General features: G+C 34.5%; 2 long non-coding RNA genes across 2 annotated transcripts; both read right to left on the bottom strand.

Moving 5' to 3' along the window:
- Nucleotides 1-17,532: 17,532 nt before the first annotated feature.
- On the bottom strand, nucleotides 17,533-19,811 carry LOC131013036 (uncharacterized). Its single transcript, XR_009097570.1, has 4 exons — nucleotides 19,564-19,811; nucleotides 18,854-19,025; nucleotides 18,061-18,733; nucleotides 17,533-17,976 (listed from the first exon to the last, which is right to left on the bottom strand). It is a non-coding gene; the product is annotated as an uncharacterized LOC131013036 (long non-coding RNA).
- Nucleotides 19,812-23,340: 3,529 nt separating this feature from the next.
- On the bottom strand, nucleotides 23,341-26,229 carry LOC131013035 (uncharacterized). The gene is made up of 2 exons (XR_009097569.1): nucleotides 26,141-26,229; nucleotides 23,341-23,617 (listed from the first exon to the last, which is right to left on the bottom strand). It is a non-coding gene; the product is annotated as an uncharacterized LOC131013035 (long non-coding RNA).
- Between the last annotated feature and the right edge of the window lie 1,541 nt (nucleotides 26,230-27,770).

The following is a 27,770-nucleotide window of genomic DNA, read 5'->3' as shown; positions in this document are numbered from 1 at the left end:
CATTATAAAACATATAGGGATATACATATAGTTATTTAAAGGGATATACAAATCAAAACAAAGCAAGATTTAAAGGGAGTGTAGGTGTTGAGAAAAGAAAGATATATTTAAACCCTTATATTTTGATGATACCAAAACCACCTAAAGGTACACTCTAGCTGATGATGTTCCTATGATCCTAACTATCTTAATTCTTTGTATAGCTTGACGGTTCAAGAAAGCTAAAATAACTGAAGACATCATCTCGACTGAAGAAGGGTTTGACAAAAAGACTCCACGAGAGTCTAGAACACGCAGAAGATGCAAACTCAACTGAAAGCTCCTAACTAAAGGAAACTGCATCAAGAATGACTGAAGAAAGAAAGGCCACATGAATAAATTCCAAGACACGCCGCAGTCAACGAAGAAGTCAAAAGCATTGACTTTAAAAAAAGATGTCCTTCTACCTGAACCAGAAAAGAGACGTTATCTCCCAACGGTAGGATTTGAAGAAGAAGATCTCCGCCAACGGATCTATTCCTCAGATACGCCTATAAATAGCTTAGAAGATCTCTCAATCAGAGAAAGAAGAGAGATGAAAAAGAGAAGATTCCGATTCAATCGCCAATGTCAAAGCTACATCAGAAAATCAAATAGAGCTCAAAATTCCTTAAGCTTCGAATCGATGAAGAGAGGATTTAAATGTTGTAAAATCAGTTTCACTGATTACTTAAACTCTCTTATTGTAACTAGGATTTTCACATAAATAAATCACTAGCCTGGTTACCGATTACTTGAGATTCTGTACTCAGTAATACTAGTTGGTATATTACAATACCCCTTTTTCAAAAGAGAGAAGAGTGTTTGTAATCGAGCTTGAGACTTAGACCAAGCTCAGTGGTTGTTTAGTACCAGTAAACTAAACAGTTAGGTTACTTAGCATCCGCAAGCTAAGTGTGTAAATCCAACTCAATGAGTTGGTTGTTGTAAGGAGTTTCCTTTCAGTATAGGTTTACGTTGCTCCTGTAAGCATCGTGGTTAGGTTTGTTGTGCACCCATAAGCACATGCCCAGAGTGATCGTCAAACTAATCATCTAGGCCGTGGATGTAGGAACGTTGTTTTCCGAACCACGTAAAAATCCCTTGTGTTCTTACTTGCTTTTACATTCAGTATTTGTGCATATCTATGTTTTTCTAATACTGACTAACTGAAAAGAGTAACTAAGAGATTCTCTGTGTAGAAAATCTTACAATGCTATTTTACTAAGTTTAATATTCTACTGCTAGAGTTATAGGTTTAACTGATCAATCTTTCGATAGTCAGTTGAACAAGTAACTCAACTCTGTTTTACTTACGACTGAAGCTTTACTTGGATGGAAGTTAATTGACCAGCTCAATTAACTGAAGTCACCACTGAACCTCTGTTTCAGTATCAGCCGCCACCCCTTGTCAACTGAAGCGTGCATATTCAAAGTAGTCAAACTGTCTTTTAGAACAAAAGTGTTGGTTTTAAGTAACCTTATTTTGAAAATAGCCTACATGTATATTTCCTCCCTACACCTGTTCTTTCAACCTTTAGGGGACCCAACAGGGAGAATTTTTTTTTTTTATCTCATTTTTTCCATGATAAATTAACAACCAAAACAAACGCACCATATAAGATATACATATAGTTATTAACTTTGCAGACCAGACACCCATTACTTTAATTATTGAAGCTAGCTAGCTTGAATATTGCATTTTTTTATATCAGTAGTTGAATTTATTTCGAAAGCACCCAATAAAATAAGTTCCACTTTAAAGCCCCTCGATCACAAGAAAAGTTCCACTCTAAGGATATTTTACCGTAACTAATTTAATTTTCAATGAATATTGTTACTAAGTCTCACCAATTAATACAATATTATACTATATGTTCTCTCTATACATAGACATATCTGATGAAGAGTTACTAGACGATGAATCGAAGCCCACCTCGACCGAATGATGGTTATAGTCGGTATAATTTATTGGCAAAAAACTTATTTACATATAAGAGCATCCGCATCGTGTAACATCCGCATCGCTTACACGATGCGGCCTACTCGTGTAAGGCCGTTATCGTGTAAGCCGATGCAGCCGCTTGTTGCACGAGGGCTACACGTTCTAACGTGTAGCCCTTTAACTTTTGAATTTGAATTTGAATTTTGAATAAAACACGCGCCATTAAAAAAAATAGAAAATTTGAATTTTGAATCTTGAAGGCAGCTTTGATTGTCTCGGTTTGCGTGCCATTTTCACCATTTATTTTATTTTCTTTTTTTTTGTTCTCTTTATATTCTTTTTTCCTCCTTCTTCTTCCTCACTTTCTTCACTCAACAATTCTCCTCTTTCACTCTTTCAATCTACACCTTTCAATATTTCCTTCTTTTCTCTTCCGATAATGGCGGAATTCGACCACGATTCTTCGTTTGATTCATCCGACGGTGTAGCTCACGCTATCATGGAGGAAATAGAGTTGCAGAAACAATTGCTTGCTCACATCTACGCTCAGCCGGTGCCGGGACGTGTGAAACGTCCTCGGTCTTACGTCCACCGTGATCGTGAGGATGCCCATCTACGTCTTATGCATGACTACTTCAACGACAATCTGACGTACGGACCTACATTTTTCCGACGGCCTTTTCGAATGCAGAAGAAGCTGTTCTTGCGCATCGTCGAGGCTGTTCAAGGTGAAGATACTTACTTCCAGATGAACACTGATGCAATAGGTCGGGACTCTCTCTCATCTTTGCAGAAATGCACGTCGGCTATCCGCCAATTAGCCACTGGCGTCAGTGCAGATACTTTTGACAAGTATCTAAAAGTTGCCGACTCGACCGGGCGTTTATGCCTCAAGAAGTTCTGCCAGGCTGTCATCCGGGCTTTCGGAGCCCATTATCTGCGCCGTCCAACGCCGGAGAACATCACACGTCTTACTCAGATGCACGTGGCGCGACACGGATTTCCCGGGATGCTCGGGAGTCTTGATTGTATGCACTGGGGGTGGAAGAATTTTCCTAAGGCGTGGCACGACGCATATACTCGCGGTGATCAAGGGAAGCCAACCTTGATCTTGGAGGCCGTTGCATCCTATGATCTGTGGATTTGGCATGCCTTCTTTGGTGTCGCTGGTTCGAACAACGACATCAACGTTCTCAACCAGTCGCTTCTATTCGCTGATGTGTTGGAGGGAACGGCGCCGCCTGTGCTCTTTCAGGTGAACCAACGCTACTACCAGATGGGCTACTACTTGTGCGACGGCATATATCTGGAGTGGCGTTGTTTCGTCAAGAGTCCACCGATGGCGACCAATCAGAAGGAGGCAAGGTTCAAGAAGTTGCAAGAATCGGCACGGAAGGATGTCGAACGTGCCTTTGGAGTCCTTCAAGCTCGGTGGGGAATCATTCGCAGTCCGGCGCGATTGGTACGTGGAGCATCTCAGGGAGATCATGTTGTGTTTCATCATTCTCCACAATATGATTGTGGAACACGAAGGTGAAGGAGCAACCAATTGGAGAGATGACGACGCGGGACATGGGCATCTAGCAGTGACGCGACGGAAAGTGGTCGAGCAACCCCAGTTTCCTTCGAGGAATATGTGCAAAGAGATACCCTTCTCTGAGATAGGCAATTGCACGCCGCGCTCCAATATGATTTGATGGAGCATGTTTGGGCACATTTCGAACCTCTAGGGCCGGAATAGTTATTTGTAGGATTTATTTTTATTTTATTAAGTTTTATGTAATTTTTAGGATTTGTTTTTATTTTAGTAAGTTTTATGTAATTTTTAGGATTTCAAAATTAATACAATTTAAATTTGAAGTAAATTGTGTGATTTAAATTTATGCAATTAAACTTAAATGAAAAATGGATAAATCAAAATTAAAAAAAATCATGTAGGCATGTAATCCCAATGCAGTCTCTTTGCACCATGTGGCCCCCCCCTCATAAAGTAAGCTATCATGTAACATCAATGTGCATGCTCTAAGACATGTGAAAGGCGTGAGTGGAAAAAAAAACCTAACTAATCATAATTAACTAACTCAAGATACGCCTGTCTTTCATTTTTGTAAATGCGGTTGCTCTTGTTTGCAAATTTGCGACTCAGGGTTATGGAAATGGTTGTGGGGGCTGGACGTTCATCTTGGAGACGGACTGTCAACGGCTTTATTGGAGGCTTCACAGATAGAGGATGACTTATCACTCACTGGAGACACCAGAGTTTAAAATTATTTCAGGCCATTATTTTAGGGCGTTTTGCAAAAATAGGCCACTATTTTTCGGACTTGCAAAAATAGGCCAATTATTTTAGTTTTTTGTATTTTTAGGCCACATGTGTATCCAATCAAGCTATTTTGGGCCACATTTTGACCCCAAAAAGTGGCCTATAAATGCTGAATTGAGCTCAAATGTGGCCTAAAAATGCCAAAAACTAAAATAATTGGCCTATTTTTGCAAGTCCGTAAAATAGTGGCCTATTTTTGCAAATCGCCCTAAGATAATGGCCTTTAATAATTTTAAACTCGGAGACACCATTAAGGACATATTTTCCATTGCAGATGCACTTGGTGTCCGACAATCTAGCGAAGCATGCTCTTTTTTCCCGTTCTAGTCTAACTTCATCCTTTTTCCAGTTGATGTAAACTCTCCCGTTTTGTTTTAATGGAAGTTCCATAAAAAAAAAAGTTTGTAAAAACTCACAACGTGGTTTAGAATATTAGTATTTTTTCAAATAAATAAAATTTATTCAAATACGCATAACCAACAAGAAGCTACAAGATTGAACTACGAAATACATCAACTGAACACAATGCGGTGGATTAGAAATCCATACCCTACTAAATTAATTAGATGAAGAGCTTTGATATATAGGTCAGGCTTCGACGACCTTCACAGTTATATAGGCTTTGACAGCTTTGTGACACATGAGATAGCCCTTCAAATGTGCCGCCATATATCTCTTGTCTGGCCCACCAATGACCACTTCGCCTTCCCACATTGGAAGGCCATTTTTAGTCAAATACTGGAGTATGAGACAAAAATCCTCCATCTCGTCCTTTGTATTCAAAGTGATACTCTTCAGGTTCCGGAGATCCGCAATATAAGCGCGTGCCTTGGCATGTTCCTTGTCAAGCTCTTCCTTTGCTTCCGCGATTTCCTTATCATATTTCTGCACTGGCTCCAGGGAGTCACGACTTTCGTAGTACAGCTGATGAGCTTCACCACTACGATAAACATTTTTGGGGGGGCTCCCGTTAATACCAAATGCTACCATATCTTTTCTTGGGGGGCCGGGGCTCCCACTTTGATCAGACGATGATGCCATTTTGCACAATTTTATCAAGAAGAGGTTAACTACGCCACCTTTTATAGGCAATTATGGATGGAGGGAGGGAGGGAGTTATTGTGTGACCCACCTACCAGTACCAACCTCAATAGCATGTAGTATGACCCAACTGCTGCATTATCTCAATAGCATATATTGCTACCCAATACCCGGATTCCTTTCCTATTGCTAACAAAATCGCTAATAATAACATGGGAAACAAATATCCCGACACACTAGGGTTTTGGCTAAAGTTTAGTTTAGATAGTTTATTAGACGTTTGAAGAGATGACGAAGCGCAGTCTGTTGGTAAGACGGTTCTCCTCCAACCAATAGATCGAGGGTTCGAGTCACCCTAGGATCTAGAGTTTATAAACACTTGACATTCAATGGATCATATTTGGTGTACCATTTTTAATTTTTCTGATTTTCTTTCATATTTTTTCTTCAATTTCAATTTTCTATGTTTTAATTTAATTTTGTTATTATTAATTACGGTTTATTGCATCTAATTAGGATACCTAATTATTTTTTAATTATTATTTGTTTTTGTTTTTATTAGTTAATATTACATTCGTCCACAAAAGATAGTCCTAGTAGGAGATGACACCGATTTTAATAAAATAATTATTGTATGTGAGTCGAGAAAGAATTACTCTTAAGAAGTGGTGTTTATAATGATAATTATTGTATTGTGAGTGGAGAATAGAGACCACCATGTGATAGATAATTTTCAAAAATAAAAAGGGACTAATTTTTGTTGACATCCCAAAATAACAAAAATTTGACTATTTTTTTGTGGACGGAGGGAGTAATTCATTATTGGGATTGATAAATTCGGTATATATTTTATTGTATTATAATAATAAAATATTTTTATAAAAATATTATTAAAATAATAGATATAATAGTGAAAAACGGTAGCACACAAAATCATGGGACATTGGATCACATCTAATAAGTTGTCAAAGTGATTTGATATATAATTGAGTTTATTAAGTTAGGGGGAAAAAATACTACTCCCACGTTCAAGATAAAGTTTCCACTTTGTGGACGATACGAATTTTAACAAAGTGGTGGATAAAGTTTCCACTTTGTGCTGGTTAGTAATTTGCAACCTCTCTCCTTCAAATATACTAGTATACTCTATCGTACGATGCACGATAAATATTAAAACTATACAACATATTTAAATATTTAAATATAAATACTCCCTCCGTCCATCAAAGAACTTCTTAGGAGTGAGTGATACGTGTTTTAAGAAAAAGATTATTAGGTGTATTGAGAGTGGAGAAAAAGTTGTTGACTATATTGGGAGTGGTGAAAATGTGTTATATTTACTATTGAGAATTGTGAAAAGGTGAAAGTAAGACTGTAAGAGTAATTATGAGTGGTGGGATATAGTCCAAAAATAGATAGGAAGTTTTTTTATGGACGTCCCGAAAAAGAAAGATAGAAAGTTCTTTCATGGACGGAGGGAGTATTGAATATAATTAAAATATAAATAAATGCAGACTATATTTTAAAAATAAAATAAAATAATTACAAAAATTATAGTGAAAATTAACATTACATGTTATTAATATTATTATAGAGTATCATGCTTCATAATTAAATAAACATTTTTTTACAAAAACATAAATAAAAAGTCATATTTAAAATTATATTTTTATTATATGTGACTATTATTCTTCTACAAAGTAATATTAACATTAATACAAATATATATATATATATATATATATATATATATATATATATATATATATAGGGTTAGGTTCAATGAAAAAGGTCTAAATGTAAGAAAGAAGAGAGAAGTAATCTCATCCGTTGATCTTATCTAATCTAACGGACATGATTTATTCACGCCATGTTCAACGGATTTTTTCGTTGAACATTCGTGAATATATACAATATTTTTGGGGGTTCTGGGTTTCGACCCCCCATATGTTCAACGAAAAAATCCGTTGAACATGGCGTGAATAAATCATGTCCGTTAGATTAGATAAGATCAACGGATTAGATTACTTCTCTCTTCTTTCATACATTTAGGCCTTCTTCATTGAACTTTAGCCTATATATATATATATATATATATATATATATATATATATATATATATATATATAGGGAGAGGTTCAGGAAAGAACTAATAAATATTGGGAGACCGGAGAACCAATCAGGGCCCTTCATACTATTAAATCGACGGCTATGATTTAAGCCTAATGATAAAAAAAAATAACATTATATTACTTTAACGGAAGGGATCATATGTAAACAATAGATATTTGTAAAAATGGGGAACCAATCAAGACCATAGATTTGGGAAGATCCAACGAATGTGAATTAATCATCATTCTACCGTAATTTAACTAAGGAAGGACTTATTTGTCTTTTATTAATTATCATAACAGATAGCCTCCTATAATCATGCGTCCATGATTGCATGAAATCTCCTATATTTGGCAACATATTAGATATATCACATTTTAGGGTTTTAACATATTAGTTTGTTACAAAATATATTAACTATTTCAATTTGAACAAAGAATAATATTTTGTAGAAATCTGCATCTTCTTCACTATTCATTACTTCACGTATATTGTTCATATTATTTATGTTCACACGATGCGATTTTATGTATGTTCATTGTTATTATGTATATTGTTCATTGTGTATAATATTATGTAGAACAATTCGTTGTTCATTGTTTTTAAGTATATTGTTCGTATTATATATGTTCACTTAATGCAATTCTTTGTTCATATATAATATTATGTATATAGATGAACTATTCGTTGTACATTGTTTTAAGTATATTGTTCGTATTATATATATTCCCTTGATGCAATTCTTTGTTCGACGTTATTAAGGTGAACATTTCTCTAATTGAATCAATGAACAATGTAACGACTTAGTGAACAAGTTCCAATATCTAATGAACATATCTTAAAAACCAATGAACATATAATACACTCTGAATAATGCAACGACTCATTGAATAAGATCCACATTTCCAATGAAGATATCATCAGTGTCATGAATGAACATATATAACGCATTACACTTTGAACAAAAACAACTATATGACGAATAATACTCCTAAAATTAATGAAGATATCCATAGAGGCATAATACTCCTAAAATTAAAATATCACGTGAATAAATGCTCCTAAAATTAACATAAAGCCAAGAGGATTCTATTTCATTGTTTGATACTGGTCAACGCGCAGTAAATTAGCGATTCATTGAAATCTTTCCCATTTACACGGTATTTACATTTGTAACAAATACCATTATTAACCTTATTCATTAAATTCTATGGATTAATAATTAAATATAGGATACAAATTAATGCCTAAGAATTAATCTAAGCCGCTGAATTAACCATGTCTATGCTAAGGCTTAACTCAGATCTTGAGTGCAGAGTCGAAGACGAACAAAGCTACGGCGACGGCGCAGCTGGCGGCGATCGACAGCAACGCTACTCCAGCTGAAGACGCCGGTGCAGGACCTTTCTGCGCGGCTGAGCGAGCGGCGATTGAGTGGGGGCGGAGCGGCGCGGCGGATGGGCGGCGAGGACGAGAGAGAGAGAGAGAGCGTAGAGAGGGAGAGAACAGCGAGAGAGAGAAAACGTAGAGAGAGAGTAAAAAATTATGAATTTGTGGCTAATTTTTTAATTTTTATTGTTAGGGGTAATTTTGTACTTTTACACAAAAAATGGTCAAATTTTAAAGTTTTTATTTGACTGACCAATTTTTAAATTTACTATATGAAAGTAGCCAATTTCATATATTAACTCTTTTTTTAAATTGCTACAATAAATTATAGAGGTAATATATGGAATTTGTCACTTTTCAATAGTAAATTTAAAAATTATAAAAAAAAAAAAAATTAACCAGTTTTTATATAAAAATACAAAAAATTAACTCTAACATAAAAAATAAAAAATTGACCACTCGTTTCTTCCCTTCACAACATTTACTTCATTCCCTCTCTCTCTCGAGATATGATCGTAGCCATTTCAATTCATTTTGATTTTGTGGAATGGAATCATCACATTTCTATACTGCCAATTATGTATATGATTTTTTTTGTTTTTAACTCGCTGCATTTGGCCGATCACTTCAGATTTGGATACCAAAGTTTACTTGAAAATTAGAAGGGTTCAGAAAAATAAATGTAAGTTAATCCATCTCTCTCTCTCTCTCTCTATTGTAACCGTCAGATCTGAATTCCACAACGATTTAACCGCCAGATCTGAATTCCACGACTTCGACGTCTGCTCCAACTGACAACCGCAGCGGCGGAGCTGTGTTTTTGTAACAACCCGCTCTTTTATTATATTTAAATCCAGTAATACGATAATTATGATTTCATCTTTCAGTAAATCAAGCCTAGTAAATAATTATGATTTAAATTCAGCTTATGACACTGGATTATATTCAATTAAGCAGGATTATTATTTTATTACCAAGTCAGTAGTTTCGCGTAAATAAAACCGCGATGAAAATTATTGAGTAAGCCAATAATTATTTATTTCAGATTCATAACTGACTTAGTTAAGTCATGTTAATTATTAATCACAATAGAATTAATTTTCTATTTTTTTATTTATTATTATTATTTCTTGAGTCGTGAATTTATTCCGGCTTGTGAAGAATTAAATCTACGATATTAATTTAGATATTATTCCGTGTATTAAATCTAGCACGCCATGCTCCCTCAGCCACTCTATTCTCACCCATGCCTTAGCTTCTCTTTTTCCACTCCTACATAGTCAAAAATTTCAGCAAGCAAAATCTCAAATGTCAGCAGGCAAATCTAATCACTTAAATTTTTCAACCACGCCTCTACAATTCAGCTGCACTATTCACTATCTTTTCACACTGATCAGCCTCTCCTTAGTTCAGTATTTACCTCCTTTAAAAGCCATCCTCATTACCTAAAATCTTTAGCAGCTGCAAAGGATTTTAAACGGTAAAGATCTCTTTATCCCCTTATTTCTCTTGAAACAACAAGAACAAGCTCTTAACCATTTTCTGCAAATCTTTTCTGCAGAAACAAGATCACCATACATAACATAGCAGAACATCAACCTGATTTCCTCTACAGAATACTAATCGGTAATTTCATTGTTTCAATAAACTCTTATTTCATCACACAAGCTACTTCATTCATAGTTTATGCAGAAACCCAACAAAATCTATGTTTAGTATAAGAAGTACTGAGATATTAATTAATGGCATATTTCTGCTATAGAATCATTAGACTAGAATCCTTAAACAAGGCAAATGCATCAAGAGATACTAAATAGCATGAGAACCAAAAGAACACGCCACTAGCCTTGCATAAACAATATAGAGAACTGAAACATCAAGTAGACAAGCTTCGAACTTAGTTTTTAGGAAGAAGGGACACGGCCCTGTTCAGTCGGGCCGAGAGACGACGAGTGGGCGGCGACTCGCGGGTGAAGCAGCAGGTGTTCGCCGGCCTCCCTACAGCAGCGGCGCCAACTTCGGAGGAAGGCAGCCCCGGCGAGCTGGCCTCTGTCGACAGCAGCTGTTCTGCCGTCTCTCGCCAACTCCAGAGCAGCAGCAACGGCAGCAATTCCAGGAGAGGCAGCGGCTGCCGAGGCTCCAGCTGGCGACGGTGGCGGCAACTCCAGACGGCGGCGACTTCAGTGGGCGATTGAAGGCGGAGCGAGATTGAGGAAGAGAGAAAGAGGCGCCGGACCTCGGCGCGATAGAGGCTGATTCGCCGGATTTCGGAGCTCTGCAACTCCAGGCCGCGACTCCGGGAACAGCAGCAGTCGGCGGCGAATTCCTCGGCGACGGCTGGAACGTCCAGAGGGCGGAGCGGCGAAGATTTCAGCCTCGCCGGAACCGTTGGCGGTGGAACTCGTGAGGAGGCGGCTGGATCGAGAGAGAGAGAGAGAGATGTGAGCAGCGTTCCTTTCTTGATTTTAGAGAGAGATGCAGTATTGATAATTAGAGAGAGAGAGAACATGTTTTGCTTTTAAAAAAAAAAGAGAGAGAAACCGATATTATTGAGAGAGAAAAGCATTCTGCTTTAATAAAGATAGAGAGTGAGAACCGACTGTTTTGAGAAAAAAAAGAGAGAGATTCGGTCTTTGAGTTGAAAAAGGAGAGAGAGAACGTGTCCTGCTTGGAGAGAAAGAGATAACCGAGAATTAGTGGGAGGATGGGCTTTGATTATTTTCAGTATGGGCTTTTCTTTTAATTTATTTTGGGCCTCACCTTTTAATTGATAATGGGCTGTATTTAATTAGTGTGGGCTAGAGTTAATTTTTATTTGGACTGCTATTATTTTTGGCTTAAAATCAGGCCCAATTTAAGGGTAGTTTAGATTAATCTATTAATTAAATTGAGCTAATTATAATTATGGATTAATTTAGAATGAGGCTATTAATTAGTAAGTGAGTTAGAATACTCTAAGATGAGCGGATTAATTATTTATCCACCCTCATGAGACGATCCTCAATTAGTCAATTTTTATTTATTTAATCCGACAAGTAGGATTTATAATAGCATCATCTCAGAATAATAATTAAAGGAATATGAGTCATGCATAATCATTTCACGCATCCTCATTTATTGAGATTTTTCGAGAATTAGAATCTTATTTTATTTTCTCGGATTAAAGGTCAAGCACCAGAGTTAGAGCTAAACCGTGAGTCTGCTATTCAGGTGGGCTTTCTATGTATAAACTAAAATTATATATTAGAATTGCTAAGACTTTATACTTATGAAATTTAAATGATATTGTCAATGCCTAAATGCTTTATGTTTTATTATTAATTGCCTATCTGATGTTAATCGAATTCGGATTCTGGATGGGACCGCAAATCCCTTCGGAATTAGTGTACACCCTTGTGATCGTGAGTCATCTAGCGGGTTGGCCGATCATAGTGTCCGCAGAGGGAGGCCTCCCTCTCGGCACGAGTTACTGATATGGTGATTAATGATATAAAATGCCTGCGCGGGTTATTGATGAAAGAAATGATATTATTGTTGGTAAATACGAGTCTTTAAAGGAAAACCCTCGTATCTTACTATTGTTGAAAGGCTTGACAATAAAATATTATGCATGTATGTAAATTTCGGCAAGTGTCCACTAAGTACTTTTGTACTTAGCCCTGCATGTATTTTTAAATGTGCAGGTTGAGCTGTGATCGATGATGTAGTGTGCAAGCGGAGCTTTTGTCAATTTAGGACGAGAACCTCAGAGTGGAGTATATGTCTTCATACATATACTCAAGTTATTGTTATTCCGCTGCGAACACTGATTTCTCTAAAGACATTATGTTATCTTGTCAAACAATATGTATTATTTAATAATGTACTCAAACTCGTTGAGTACCTCTTTTGAATAATATTATGTACGGTTCCTTTTGACCTTCGATAAATTCTAGATATTTCGATTGATTTTCTTATACAAGTCGAGTCATCAAGAAACCGAATATGCCCCTTTCTAACTCCCGCTCCTAAATCCCCTCCCTTAGTTGCGGTTTCCCCGAATTTGCTATCCTTAGCAAGTGCGGTCGTGACAGTTTTTGACGGGTGTAGAAATGCGGACAGAGTAACGATGTGAATGTAGGAACCGAGGCAAGAGTTGGACTCTTTCTCCGTAAGACAAAATTGCCCCGCACAGTACACACGGTTCGATGGCAAATGTCCCCAAGATACAACGGTTTGAATGAGTACGAGACCTTGTACTAGGAACTCGAACTTCCGGCGAACTACAGAATACTCGGGACTTGAGTATGAACTAGAAGACAGAATGAACGAATTAATTATCTGAATTAATTGTTGGTGTGTTTAATCTCATTCTGCAGGGCTGTATTTATAGGAGTAGGAAGGGTGCGATGAAGAGGTGTCTGCAGAGGGGTGTCTGTTCGAACCAAGCAGTGGTCCGAACCATCACACTGGTTCGGTCAAGGGGTGCGAGCCAACCGCCCCACCTCCTGATCCATCCGCTGCCACGTCAGCAAGCCACGCGGTGCCACGTCACCGAGCCACATGGTCCACGTCACTGCCACGTCACACGAGCCAACGTTTCAGTTGTCAAAACTAAAGGCTCCTCAAAGCTAGTGCAAAGTGCGCCTACAAAGCGCCCATTGCGACAAGTGCGACGTGCACGTGCTCGGCCTCGGCCTCGGACTCGGACTCGGACTCGGAAGGTGCTTCGCACCTTCCTCGTAGGAATTTGAGTTTTAGCCTTAAAAGACTAAGTCAAAAACCCATTTGGGTGCACCATAAGGTTCACCATAGAGGAACACACTTGATTGTTCCTTTATGGTGGAGAGCACTTTATAAATAGCTTTCAACTTCTTTATTTTTCCAATGTGGGATGACACTCCACATTTCCATCTTCAATGGCTATCTTTGGGCATTAATTACTCATTCAATTCTTAATAGATTTGAACAAGTAAATATACCAAATTAATCTACTCAAAATGTAGATTCCAAATATACCATTTAATTCCATTAATTACAAAGTAATTATGGACTAATAAAGCCATTTATTCCAACAATCCCCCACATGAATGATGATTAATGCAAATGAAAAAAAAACTAAGTCCCGACGATCCATTATTGCATTAGGATAGGTAGTTGTTAGCTTTGAACCTTCCTTAGTGTAATGCCATCGGATTTACTCGTTGCTCGGTGAACATGATGTCTTGAACCGGTCAACTTTTGTGTAAACCTAGTCAACAACATACACACAATAATAGATCTGATATCTTTCGTTCTCACGTTGTGTCCATTTCGGCCTTGGACCATTTCTTGGATTCACAAGTGTTATTGATAATTTGAAGCGGCCCCACTTCTTCACTTGTATAGGTGATCTCCCATAAAGAGTATCCTGCCATACTCTACCTAATAAGGCTATAGGAATCATTAAAAGCTTTTGATGGCTTACCCTTCACCACAAGCTGCAGGCTTTGCACTTGAGCAGCTATGAGAATGGATTTTGAAGGTTTCAAGTGCTCAACTTGAACTTCCATAATTTAGTTGTCTCATTGAACCATGTTCTTGGGATCTCCAGTCATCATGGTTGAGTTACCACTATGAAAGTTCTTAACGTGTGGATTTTAATCCCATTCCCCTTACTGCGTTATACAATTGATCACGATTAATACCTTTAGTAAACGGATCCGCAATATTGTCTTTTGACTTTACATAGTCAATGCACATTATTCTTGTAGTGATCAATTGTCTAACGGTATTATGTCTTCGACGAATGTGTCGAGATTTACCGTTATACAAACTATTCTTTGCTCTCCCTATGGCAGCCATGCTATCACAATGTATCATAACCGGAGGCAAAGGTTTTTCCCAACAGGGAATATCTTCTAAGAAGTTTCTTAACCATTCGGCTTCTTCACCGGCTTTGTCTAAAGCAATAAATTCCGATTCCATAGTAGATCGGGCTATACATGTTTGCTTAGAAGATTTCCATGATATTGCTCCTCCACCAATGGTAAATACGAACCCACTTGTGGATTTAGAGTCTTTAGTGTCGGATATCCAATTGGCATCACAATATCCTTCCAAAACTGCGGGATATCTCGAATAGTGTATACTATGAGAGATTGTGTGCTTTAAGTATCTCAACACTCTTGTCAATGCGGTCCAATGATCCTTCCCGGGATTACTTGTAAACCGACTTAATTTACTAATCGAATATGCTATATCTGGCCTTGTACAATTTGACAAGTACATTAGGCTTCCAATAACTCTAGCATATTCTGATTGTGATACGGGTTCTCCTCGATTCTTGGCTAAGTGTATACTTAGGTCAACGGGTGTTTTAGCCGGAGGCAGATCAAAAGCTTTGAATTTCTTAAGTACATTCTCAACATAGTGAGATTGTGATAAGACTATTCCCTCGGGTGTTCTAAGGATTTTAATTCCTAGAATCACGTCAGCTAATCTCATATCTTTCATGTCAAAGTTTCTCTTTAACATCTCCTTGGTTTCTATGATTATTTTATTGTTGCTGCCCATAATTAGCATATCATCAACGTAGAGACAAACAATGACAAAATTGTCGGATGTTCCTTTAATGTATACACATTTATCACATTCATTGATTTTGAATCCGTTTGCCATCATTGCCTGGTCAAATTTCTCATGCCATTGTTTGGGAGCTTGTTTGAGTCCATACAAAGACTTTACAAGTTTACAAACTTTCTTTTCTTGGCCAGGAATCACGAACCCTTCGGGTTGTTCCATATATATCTCATCTTCTAAATCTCCATTTAGAAATGCTGTTTTTACATCCATTTGGTGAATCTCAAGATTATATAATGCGGCTATAGCAAGCAGCATTCTAATGGACGTAATTCGAGTGACTGGAGAGTATGTATCAAAGTAATCATACCCTTCTTTTTGTTTGTAGCCTTTAACTACTAAACGTGCTTTGTATTTATCAATAGATCCATCGGCTTTGTACTTCTTCTTAAGAATCCACTTGCAACCCAATGGTTTATTTCCCGGGGGAAGATTAACAATGTGCCAAGTGTGATTGTTTAAGATTGACTCGATTTCACTATTGATAGCTTCACGCCATAGATCGGCATCAGGACCAGACAATGCTTCTTTGATTGTCTTTGGTTCGTCTTCTAAAGTATAAACTACGAAATCCGGACCAAAGGTTTTCGCAGTTTTTGTTCGCTTTCCGCGTCTTGGTTGCGGGGTTGGTTCACGTGTTGGTCCGTTATCCTTAAGCGAAATTTCATCATAAGTTCTCTTTTTCAAACTTGTATCATTCTTCTCTTTCTTGGGGAATATATTTTCAAAAAATATGGCATTTCTTGATTCTATAATCATTCCCTCATTCATATCGGGTACTTCCGATTTGTGTACCAAGAATCGGTACGCACTACTATTGTTTGCATATTCAATGAAGATGCAATCAACAGTTTTTGGTCCTATTTTTATTTGTTTAGGTTTAGGTACTTCAACTTTTGCTAAGCACCCCCACACTTTTGTATATTTATAGGACGGCTTCCTTCCTTTCCATAATTCATATGGAGTTTTTTCTTGTTTCTTTTGGGGTAATTTATTCAAAATTTTATTAGCCGAAAGAATAGCTTCCCCCCACATGTTATGTGATAGACCTGAGCTTATCAACATAGCATTCATCATTTCTTTCAATGTTCTATTCTTACGTTCTGCAACACCATTTGATTGTGGAGAATAAGGTGCAGTCGTTTGATGAATAATGCCATTTTCACGACAAAATTCTTCAAACGGTGCAACATACTCACCTCCTCGATCACTTCGAATCATTTTAATTTTGGTGTTTACTACAAGAAAGACGACCTTTTGCGACACAGAAAATGTGTCGCGAACTTTAGTTTTTGTGTCGCAAAAGCTAATTTGCGACATTTTGTGCGTCACGGAGGATTGTGTCGCAAAAGGTATTGATGTAAATTTACGACATTAGTTTTCAATAGTGACGCAACATATACAACACTTTTTGCATCACTAAATAAAATGTCGTATAAAATTTGCTACACATTATGCGTCATTAATCTTAGTGACGCATCTTAGTTTGCGACACATTATACGACAGTAATTACAATAACACATCTTAATTTGCGACACTAGCTTGTGATATTATATTAATGTGACGTGGCCTTTTTACGACAGTTGTTTTAATTTGTGTCGCGATATATACAGCACTTTATGCATCACTAGCTAAAATGATGCATCATAATCTACGACAATAGTTTGTGACATTAAAGTTAATGTGACGTGAAATTTTACGACGCTTGTAGTATCATATTTATAGTGTCGCATAGTATTGCGACAATCTAACATTTGTTGCAATATTTTGTATGAAATGTCGCAAAATATACAACACTTTATTTTGTTTACATCACTTTATTATTATTCCATAAATCTTGCATCGCTTATATGACACTAATTGAAATGACATGTCTAAATTTGTGACACCATAATTAATGTGACGCAGTTCTTTGTGACACATAATAACATCATAGTTAAAACGTAGCATAATATTGCAACAAAAATATATTTGTTGCAAAAATTAATATAATGTCGCAAAATATACAACACCTAACTTGGTTCTATGTACAATGTAAAAGATGAGTGAAAAAGGTGTCAACACGTTAGTTTAAAAGTTTATGTTAATATATGTAATAATTACATCACATAAAATAGATTTATTTAATTAATTAATATTTTTAATAGGTAGAAGGTACTGAAGAAAATAGAAGAAAATAAATTAGTGTTTGGTTTAAGGAAAAAACTACTAGTGTTGATGATAAAGCAACAATCGCGATGGATGATCAATCTATTTATGAGATAATACATGATCAGACAAAATCTCAATTATGATCACAAACGTCGAGTACTGATACCCTTAATCAAAAAGAAAGAAATAAGAAATAACACAATATTGAATCCAAATAATCAAAAAGTCTATCAATAATTAAATCCATACGAGTTAATGACTTTAAACAAGTGGAAAATAAAGAGTACTTACTAGTTTCTCTTGTGTATTCTTATCAACTGATTTTGCACTCTGCTGTTGACGTGTATAGACAAACAAATCTAGTTGTGATGATTCTTTACCATATTCCCGACGGTACTGTTAATAGAAATAAATAAAGAAATTATAATAGAGCGCTACAATACATTGAACATCAAATGTTAGAAATTGTTTGATGTATACCTCTTCTATAGCATTGGCCATATCCTTCCGTCCCAGTCTAGGAGAAAGTGTGACATGCTTCCGATTGTTTCTATTAATCTTACTAAGTTTCTAAAATTCAATCAAGTACCAACAGTAACATTTGATATATAATCAATCACTAAAAAGCAAGAACAAACAATATAATCTAAGAGAAAAGAAAAAGAAGAAAAAAAAGGCATAGGACACACCTTCAGATTATATAGTCATTTTGCACAAATTATTTAACAAGCAACCATGTATTTACGCCATTAAAAGAATTATGATTACATTAACATGTTGATGTAATAATTATCTTCAAATTTTTCCTTTTATGAGGCGCACAAATTTCCAACAAAATACTATCTCATACACTGAAATTGCAACATTTAATAACTGAATTTAACTATGTTACCAATTGCAAGCTGAACATCACAAATTTTAGAATTTATTTGATGTATAATACTAACCTTTGCATTTTCCGAACTCCAATGGTTTACCAATAAAGGCCATTCATCGGCTTCCACCATTTGGGGACATCTTCACAGTATGTAATTCTTGTCATGCCTATGTGGGGTATAATACTTCGCTTTCAATCTATTCTTCCAAGCCTTCCAGAGTTTTTCAAGTTTTTCAAACAATTTTTTTTGTAACTGCCCGACAAGTTTTTATTTTCCTACAACCATAAAACAATGATCCAAAGAGCAATGATTGATGGTTGCAATATGTAAAAGCAAATGTAATAGAACATACGAAATGTAGAAAATAAAATTAAAACTTGAAATGAATAAAGTACCTTCACTTCCACCGAAATGAGATAGTGGCACTCTGTTGCCATCTTTTGCTAAGATTCCTAGTTGAGACGAAAAAAACCTTGCATTGTTTCCGACTACATAATTGGCAGCGTTTAGTTCCAACTGCATTACCTTTCCAGTACCCCATTCAAAACCCATCTTCTGCTCAGATTCCTAGTTGAGACGGAAAAAACCCTGCATTGCTTCCGACTACATAAATGAATATGGGTAATGTTTATGATTTCAGCATGTTTGCTTTCACTAATTCTGGGCATCGCTTACTGGAAGAAACTATATGAGATAAAACATTACTTTGGAAATTAACACCGTCAATTTTCTAACTCGTGTAACTTACCCTATTAAGGGATGAATAAACATTAGATGCATATAATAGTTGGGATTAGAAATTAAGTTTCAACCTTTTCCCATCACCTTCTAAATGTCAAACGAGAATTAGGAACAAACCTTAGATGCATGTAATTATATTTTAACCAAAGCCATCATGACAGACCTTCTAAATTGTTCAATTTCTAAAATCAAAGAAATGTTCAATTTCTTATCTTATACAAATCAAAGAAATAAACTTTACCAGACTTATCTTATAATTGTTCAATTTCTCACCTAAAGAAAATGTTGAATAGAATTAAGGCTTCTGTTCTATGATAAAATTCAAAGCAAATAAAGAGAATTTACCAGATTTATTGTTCAATACCTTGAATCCTCTGTACAGCAATATGGAATGCGATAAGGAATCGGTGTAAGTAAAGTCGAAGAGTCGGAACTACCGTATAGAGAAAATGTATGAGAATAATTCTTTTTCCTTTCTTCAAACGGTATCATAAATGGAATTAACCTTATATTGAATAGTTGATTTGGGTAAAGATGATCTTTTCCTGAAAAATAGGAATCAAATCAATTGAAAAAAAAAAATAGCGGGATGAAGAGCGCCAATTTTTTATTAGGTTAGTGTGTTATGCGTTTTCAGTGTTTATAAGGGAAGGGAAGGCAAAGGTATCACCGTATCAGAGAGATATTTTGCGTTTCATTTTTTATTTTATTTTTAATCTTCATAAAAGTAACCAAAATATCAAAGTTTATAGACGAAAACATTTATAAATAGTTCTTTGGTGCAATTATATTGTTGTTGTATGTGTTCTAGGTTGGCGTGCGTTCGATTTTCGATGCTAACTATTTTACTTTTTTTTTTGTATTGAAAATCTGGCACAAAAATTAATAAACCCTTGTTAATTTGTTAGCTTGAGATTATTCAATATGAGTGTAAATACTAATTCATATATATATATATATATATATATATATATATATATATATTGATATTTAATGTATAAAAAATGAGTTTTTTCCCTTAATATTTCTCTCACCTTTCAATTTTTCCCACCAATTTTTCTTTTTTCTTTTTCGTATTTAAATTCTTTTCAATTTTCAATTTTTCCCACTGATATCTTTTTCCCTACACATCAACCTTTTCATAAAAATGTGCCGAAAGCATCATGTTAGTTGATTTTAAATATTTCGAAAAAAAATCAAAGAAAAAAAAATGTGCTGAGTTATTTTAAAATAATTTATTATAAAGCATTATGTTAGTTTATTTTAAATATTTTCGAAAAAAATCAAAGAAATAAAGTTATTTATGCTATTTAAAAAAATGTGCTGAATTATTTTTAAACAATCTATCTATATATATTAAAGCAAAATAATTCATATCTTACGTGGCATCCTATAATCACTCCATTCTAATTTTCCTCAATTTTCATTCATTCTTATTTTTTTTCTAAATTTTAATCAATTTCTATATCTAAAAACCATTAAAAATCTAAAAATCATGATATATTTAAAAACTAAATATCTAAAAAATCATTATATAAATAATCACTCCATTCTAATTTTCCTCAATTCTCATTCATTCTTATTTTTTTCTAAATTTTAATCAATTTCTATATAAATCTAAAAATCATGATGTATTGAAAAACTAAATATCTCAAATATCATTATATAAATATTCCAACAAAATAAATTATATCCTACGCGGCATCGTAACTTTAATGGAAACGATTAAAAATTTATTATATTTTAATTTGCCTCTAATACCTACTGTATATTAGGAATAAAAAACTACTATAGAAAATACTATAGATCCCTTAAAAATCACAACAAAGTTGATCTCAAAATGCGAAATCAGATAAGTATCCTTAATTATTAAATCTACAAAAAAACAACATTTGAAACAGGATTTAATTATATCGCCGTTAGGATAAGATTTATTATATATATATATATATATATATATATTCATATCTAAAAATCATTATATTAATATTCCAACAAAATAAATTCTATCCTATGTGACGTCGTATAACACTCCGTTCTAATATTCCTCAATTTTCATTCAATTTTTTTTTCTAAATTTTAATCAGTTTCCATATACAAAAACCATTAAATATCTAAAAATCATTATATTAATAGTATTTCACAAATCAAGAAAAATATGATCAAGTGTGCAGGATTGTTGAGTCATGAGATTAAATTGAAAGAGAAATGCATAATCACGCTTCTCAAAAATATGATCAATCTAATGAGCTTTGCAATGGCACCAGATTGATAGTAACTCAACTTGGGGAACACGAAGCTCATTAAATGAAGGCAAACTCATTTCAGTAAAAAAAAATGTGCGCAAGAAGTAATCTATAGCTAGAATGATTACAATTTCATCGCAATTCACTAAATTTCCAATTCGGTTCCAGATAAGGCAATTCTCTATGACTGTTTGTTTTGCTATGTCGACAATAAATAAAAGTCATGGATAATCTCTTTCAAATATATGATTATACCTGTTGAAACCTATTTTTAGTCATGGACAACTCTACCCGACAATCTCAAAAGTCACTAAAAAAAGAGGTCATACGCAAGACACAACAACTAACATGGTGTATGATGATTTTTTGATAGATTATGAGGTAATTACAAATTTAATAATTTATTCAAACTTTTAAAGTTTAAGTCATTAGTGATATTATCTATTTATTATTTTCTTATTATTTTTTTAATTACTGGTTCCAACTATAATATAATTACGTTTCAAACAATTGTTTCAATTTCTCTCTTAATATTTTTTTGAATTGAGACCCTCCTTACATATAAATTTCATAAGATATTTAAATTAGGTCGGTCAATTTCAAATAAATATTATAGTTTTTTACTTTAAAACAATTTCATTAAATTCTTTATTTTAGTGAAAAAAAATCATGAAACAAAAAATACATTAATAATTTTATAAATTTATATTTTAATAGACCCCATCGAGTTTCGACGGGTCACTTGCTAGTTTAATATAAAGCATTATGTTAGTTTATTTTAAATATTTTTGAAAAAAATCAAAGAAAAAAGTTATTTATGCTATTTAAAAAAAATGTGTTGAATTATTTGTAAACAATTTATTATAAAGCATTATGTTAGTTTATTTTAAATATTTTCGGGAAAAAAAATCAAAGAATAAAAATGTGCTGAATTATTTTAAAACAATTTATTATAAAGCATTATGTTAGTTTATTTTAAATATTTTCGAAAAAAATCAAAGAAAAAAGTGAAGTGCTTGTAAAGAGAATCGAAATATTGGCCTTAAGGAAAGTATTCCAATCTTCTACCAACTGCACCAAACTTCTTGATTATTTATTCTACTCTTTTTTATTATTTCCTTATTAACAATAAAGTTTTTAAAATAAAATAATAAAGGAATTTTTGCTATAACACGCCCCAGAAACTATAAAAAAGTTGAATGATGATATTCTTGTTGGCAAAATATGTTCATTTTACTTTTTTGCATAGATAACCTTTAACTAATTTAGTTATTTTCAATCCTCGAGTTTTTTTTTTTTAATCATTTTTAATCATTGGATGAATTCAACGACAACATATTTTGAGCAAGTGAATCCCCACAGAATAATGGCAGTATTGGTACAACACAAGTCACCCACTTTATGATTTGATTAATTCAATTATTATACAATTAAAAATACTTATTTTTTTTAAATTTCGGTCAATTTAGAATTCTTTCTAATAGATAAATTAATAATCAAAATATAGTTATATGTTATACTCATATTTTTATTTTGTATATATAATTATATAACTGAACAAGATATATATAAAAAAATTAAAAACAAAAAATTAATAAAAAATAATTGGAGTCCCTCGTTTTATATGTCTAAGATCCAGCGTGAATATTTATAATTAAGTTTTTTTTTCAAGAAATTGTATTTAAAAAAAAACAAAACGAAAGTTTATATTTAAAATAAAAATAAAAAAGAGATTGTGAGTAGAAACGAACACCCGACCTTACATATTTAATACAAATGTGTCACAGCCCGCCCTAACTAGGGATAGTTAGGCCGAGTGATCCACGACTAGGGATGGGGTTAAAGAAGAAGGGGAAGAAAAGGGGCGTCATTTATAGCCGTAAAACTTACTCATCTTAATAAAACTCGTCATTTTTATTCATTAATACTCAATTGAAAACAGTCTATGAAAGACTGCATAAAAGTTAATTAATATCATTAATCAAGTTATACATCATATGCAACCATTCTCTTAAGACTCAAAGTATGACATAACATACTATAACATCAACAACATCTTGCAGCGGAAAGTAGCTAGACATATGTATGAAGACATATTCTAGACAGGTTAACTATTTATTAACAACCCTGGAGACTCCGCTCATTGCAGCACCATCATCACATCAGCTCAACCTGCACATTTAGAAAACATATGCAGGGCTGAGTACAAAAGCACTCAGTGGGCACGTATGCCTAGGTATAAAAATACATGCTTCAAAACTATAAATTGTCATGCCATCATAATCAGTACAGCAAGGGAGTTTTTCGCTAAAAAGGCCCAAGCTTACTAAGTTCATTTGTGATTCTTAAAGTTCGTCTGATCAGACTAAGTTCTTTTGTAATCTATCATATCTGAAACTGTGTGCCGGAGAGGTGGCCACCTCTCACGGTCACTTGACCGGCCAACCCGCTAGATGACTCACGGTCACTGGTGTACACTAGCCCTGGCAGGATAGCTATCAACTGCTCAGGACCCGAATTCGATTGCATCATTGGCAAAGCCAAAGCAGATAGATATCATACTAAAATTTAAACATTTTATGGCAAGACAACAGTTGTAATATTTTCCAGTTCAAAGATTTGTAACGAAATAACTTGTTCAAAGGTAGCATTAAACTCGTTTGATAGATATATAAAACTGAAATTAACAGTTAAATCATCTCATGCATTCATTCGTATAAGAGGCCTACGACACGCAGGGGATCTCTATATACGTATAGTAAAAGTAATGCCCACCTCGTTGTGTCTCTGTATTAATGAGTAACGTCACTCTCTCCCTCAAGTCGTTACTTCCCAAAAGGACCTTCATCGTTATGAAGAATTGGTGAGAAGTTATAAAAGAAACCTCGATTAATAATCTAATCTCTTTTATGAAACATTAGTATCTCTAATGTTCATCTCTCTTGATTGTTAATCAATATAACAATTATTATCTCTCGTCATTACTCATTAATTATAACATCCTTATGTTATAATTAGCAGCGCTTCAATTAAAAGAAATATTTAACACATCGAAAAGTCCACTTTCTTAGCAGATCTATTCGCTCTCATCTCGTCTAATTAACCGATTAGAAAGTTAAATTTTCCATTAGGCATGTATTTGAGTCACGGGTCAACAAGAATTGACTATGCTCAAATTCTAATTTCACTAAAAATTTCGGCATGACCTATTCATATATAATGTCAGCCACGAGATTTCAACGCGTGAATCTCACTACGTGAACTCGTCTCTCGACTCAAAACTTAACATCTTGACATCTTTTCAACGCAAACCAAACAATTCAAAATCATCAAAACTCTTTATCAGTAAACTATCATTTATACTCGACACCAATTGTTCGAGTGTCAGATACCAACATTTATGTGCGTTAATCATAACTCTCACAACTCACACCATTTAGTCATATCGTATCATCCATCAAAACAAATATAATCAAGTTGTTTTCTAGAAAGTTTTGCTGTTTTTGTGTCATCTTTAAAAATTCATAACAACCAACTCAATCATCATAAACTCTCATACCAATTGATCTCAAAAACTTCATGAAGTGTAGTTCACTCTAAAAATGGTAGTTAACCAAAAAGGTTAAAGGTTTTTGGAGATATTGCTCTTTTAGTGCAGGCTGTCAAAGATTGACAGTTTCTGCCAATTTTGTTTAGGCCATTAGAAACCAAGGCAAACCTTAATAAAATTCCATCAAATTTAATCATCCAAAACTAAAGGTATCCTTGAAGATTTGGTTAAAATTTCACAAGAGAAAACGTTCATATGATCTGCCAAATAAACAATGAAACTCATACACTTTTACTGTTGGACAAATATGACAGCAGAACAGGGCATTTTTGAAATAATAAACTGCTCTGTTTCAGAGGTCATAAAAATCGAAATCTTACGTTTTTAGAAAAGTATTGAAGTCTAGTTTCGTTTAAAAAAAACGGTGATGCAAAATCCTTCATGGATTAATAGATATAAACGTTTTTGTGAAGTCTACCAATAGTTGACAGATTCTGTCAAGGATTTTTCAAAATATCTTTAAAATAGCAAACATCATCCAAAAGACATGAAATTTTGCAGCAACGAAATACACATATCATAGATAAACATACTAAAATTTCAGAGCCATCAAGCAATGAAAACTCATCGAAACATAAGCTTGAAACTGCTGTAAAATTTTGACAGAATTCCAGTTTTAATTTCGTTCAACAATTATCATCCATAAATTGTAAATCAATTAGCATGCTCATGTGATATCGTAGAACACATATACGCAATAATATTCATTATGCAACGTCCCAAACTTCACGAATTTAAATAATCATGCTCTAAAAACTTATACAATTTTCGTGCTTGGAAAAATACGAATTTAATATATATCGATCCTAGCATACCCCTAAGCACAAATATCAAGTCAAAACGATCAAACAAAAATCGAAAGACAAGCTAATATGTGAAAAACGGGGCTGCCCTCATGGGTTTCATAGCTACGGTTCGTTCCGTTCTTACTCCCTTCATTAAACATGCTCAACATCTACCCAAGAACAACATACTAAAATTTCACGACGATCCGACGTCGTTTCAAAATAAAGTCGAGAATCGACGTTTTTCGACGTCGACGAAAATCGAAAATAAAACCATCAAAACGTAGGTAGAGATCTTACCTACTTAGATACATGATCGAAAAGATGATCGGCGCTCGTCTCGGTGCTCAAATCGGAAGTCAAAAGCTCCGTCCAAGCTTAAAATGGTGTTTGGCGTGTTTGAGTGTGAGTGTGTGAGAGAGAGATAGAGAATGAGTGTTGTGGCTGATATCAACGTGAGTTAGTGAGGGGAAAGGGGTTTTGGGCGGTTGGGTGGGGTAGTAATGGGTTGGTAGGATATTTAGGATATTAACCCGTTAGTCGTTAAATATCTCGTTTCGTCTCGTTTTAACGACTAACTACCCATACTCTTCGTTACTCGCCCTCTCAACTCTTACTCACTTTCATTATACTCGTAATTCTATATAAATATAGAAAACGCAAGCTCGTTCTCGAAATTCTGATAAACGAGCTCGGTTCGTTTATCGAGAAATCCCGATTTACTATTCACTCGTCGTCCAAAAATAAAAACTTTCATTATTGGACTCGTATCGAAAAACTAAGAATATTTCTCGACGACGTGCACGTAAGATTTTGAAAGTCGACAAAAAGACGAAATAGCAGTATTTTACTATTCATCGTCAAAAAGTCAAAATTTTCAAAAATGTCTTAACGGACTCAGATCTCACTTCCGAGTTCACCGTTCTCATTCAAATAATTATCTCGAATTATTCGAATACTCAAACTCAATTTCGGATATAAAATCTCACATCATCCAAACATCATCAAAAGAACATCTCAACATCTTAAAAATAACAAGGGAACTTCATATAACTCCTCATCTCTTTACAAAGTAAATCAAACAAGGGATCTATACCCTAATTACTCAAACTTAAGCAATTAAACACGTCATCAAAAGCACGGGTATTACATACCTTCCCCCTTAAAATAAATTTCGTCCCGAAATTTGTACCTCTTGTAAATGTTTCGGGTACTTCTCTCACATCTTATCCTCAAGCTCTCTTTCCACTTCTTTCTAAGTATCATATCTCCATTGGACCTTATCCAATGCAATCGACTTATTACTCGATTGCCGAATTTTATGATTTAGCATCATCTGAGGTCTCTCTTCATAACTCAAGTCTGGTTCTAAGATCATTTCTTCTTAGTAAACCACATGGTTTGGGTCGAAAATATATATCCTCTCAATTGTGACACGTGAAACACGTTATGCACATTTCCAAAGCTAGGTGGCAAAGCCAACCTATACGCTATTGGACCTATCTTTTGCAATATCTCGTAAGGACTTATAACTCTGGGTCTAAGCTGTCCTTTAACTCCAAATCTATTCATCCCCTTTGAGGGTGAAACCTTCAAGAAAACTTTGTCTCTTATCTCGAAACTTTGTCTCACATCTTATAGGTAAACTCAATTAGTGGCAACACATTCTCCCGATTTACTCATCTATCAAGGATAGTAGTTCCTATAATATCTTCTATCGCCTGCTATGCTAAAATTCATCCTTGTACCCAACTCTTTCTGTAACTCATCCAAAAACGTGATGTAAATTTTTTTTTCTCTTTCTAAGGTGATCTACACCGGTACTCAATGCAATCTTATAATCTCACGAACGTACAATTGTGATAACTTATCTGGTCCATACGCGATTAGGATCGGTATGAAATGTGCAGATTTTGTTAGTCGATCTACA

The sequence above is a fragment of the Salvia miltiorrhiza genome, chromosome 2, assembly GCF_028751815.1.
Source record: "Salvia miltiorrhiza cultivar Shanhuang (shh) chromosome 2, IMPLAD_Smil_shh, whole genome shotgun sequence".
Taxonomy (NCBI): domain Eukaryota; kingdom Viridiplantae; phylum Streptophyta; class Magnoliopsida; order Lamiales; family Lamiaceae; genus Salvia; species Salvia miltiorrhiza.
This window is presented reverse-complemented; position numbering and strand designations above follow the sequence as displayed.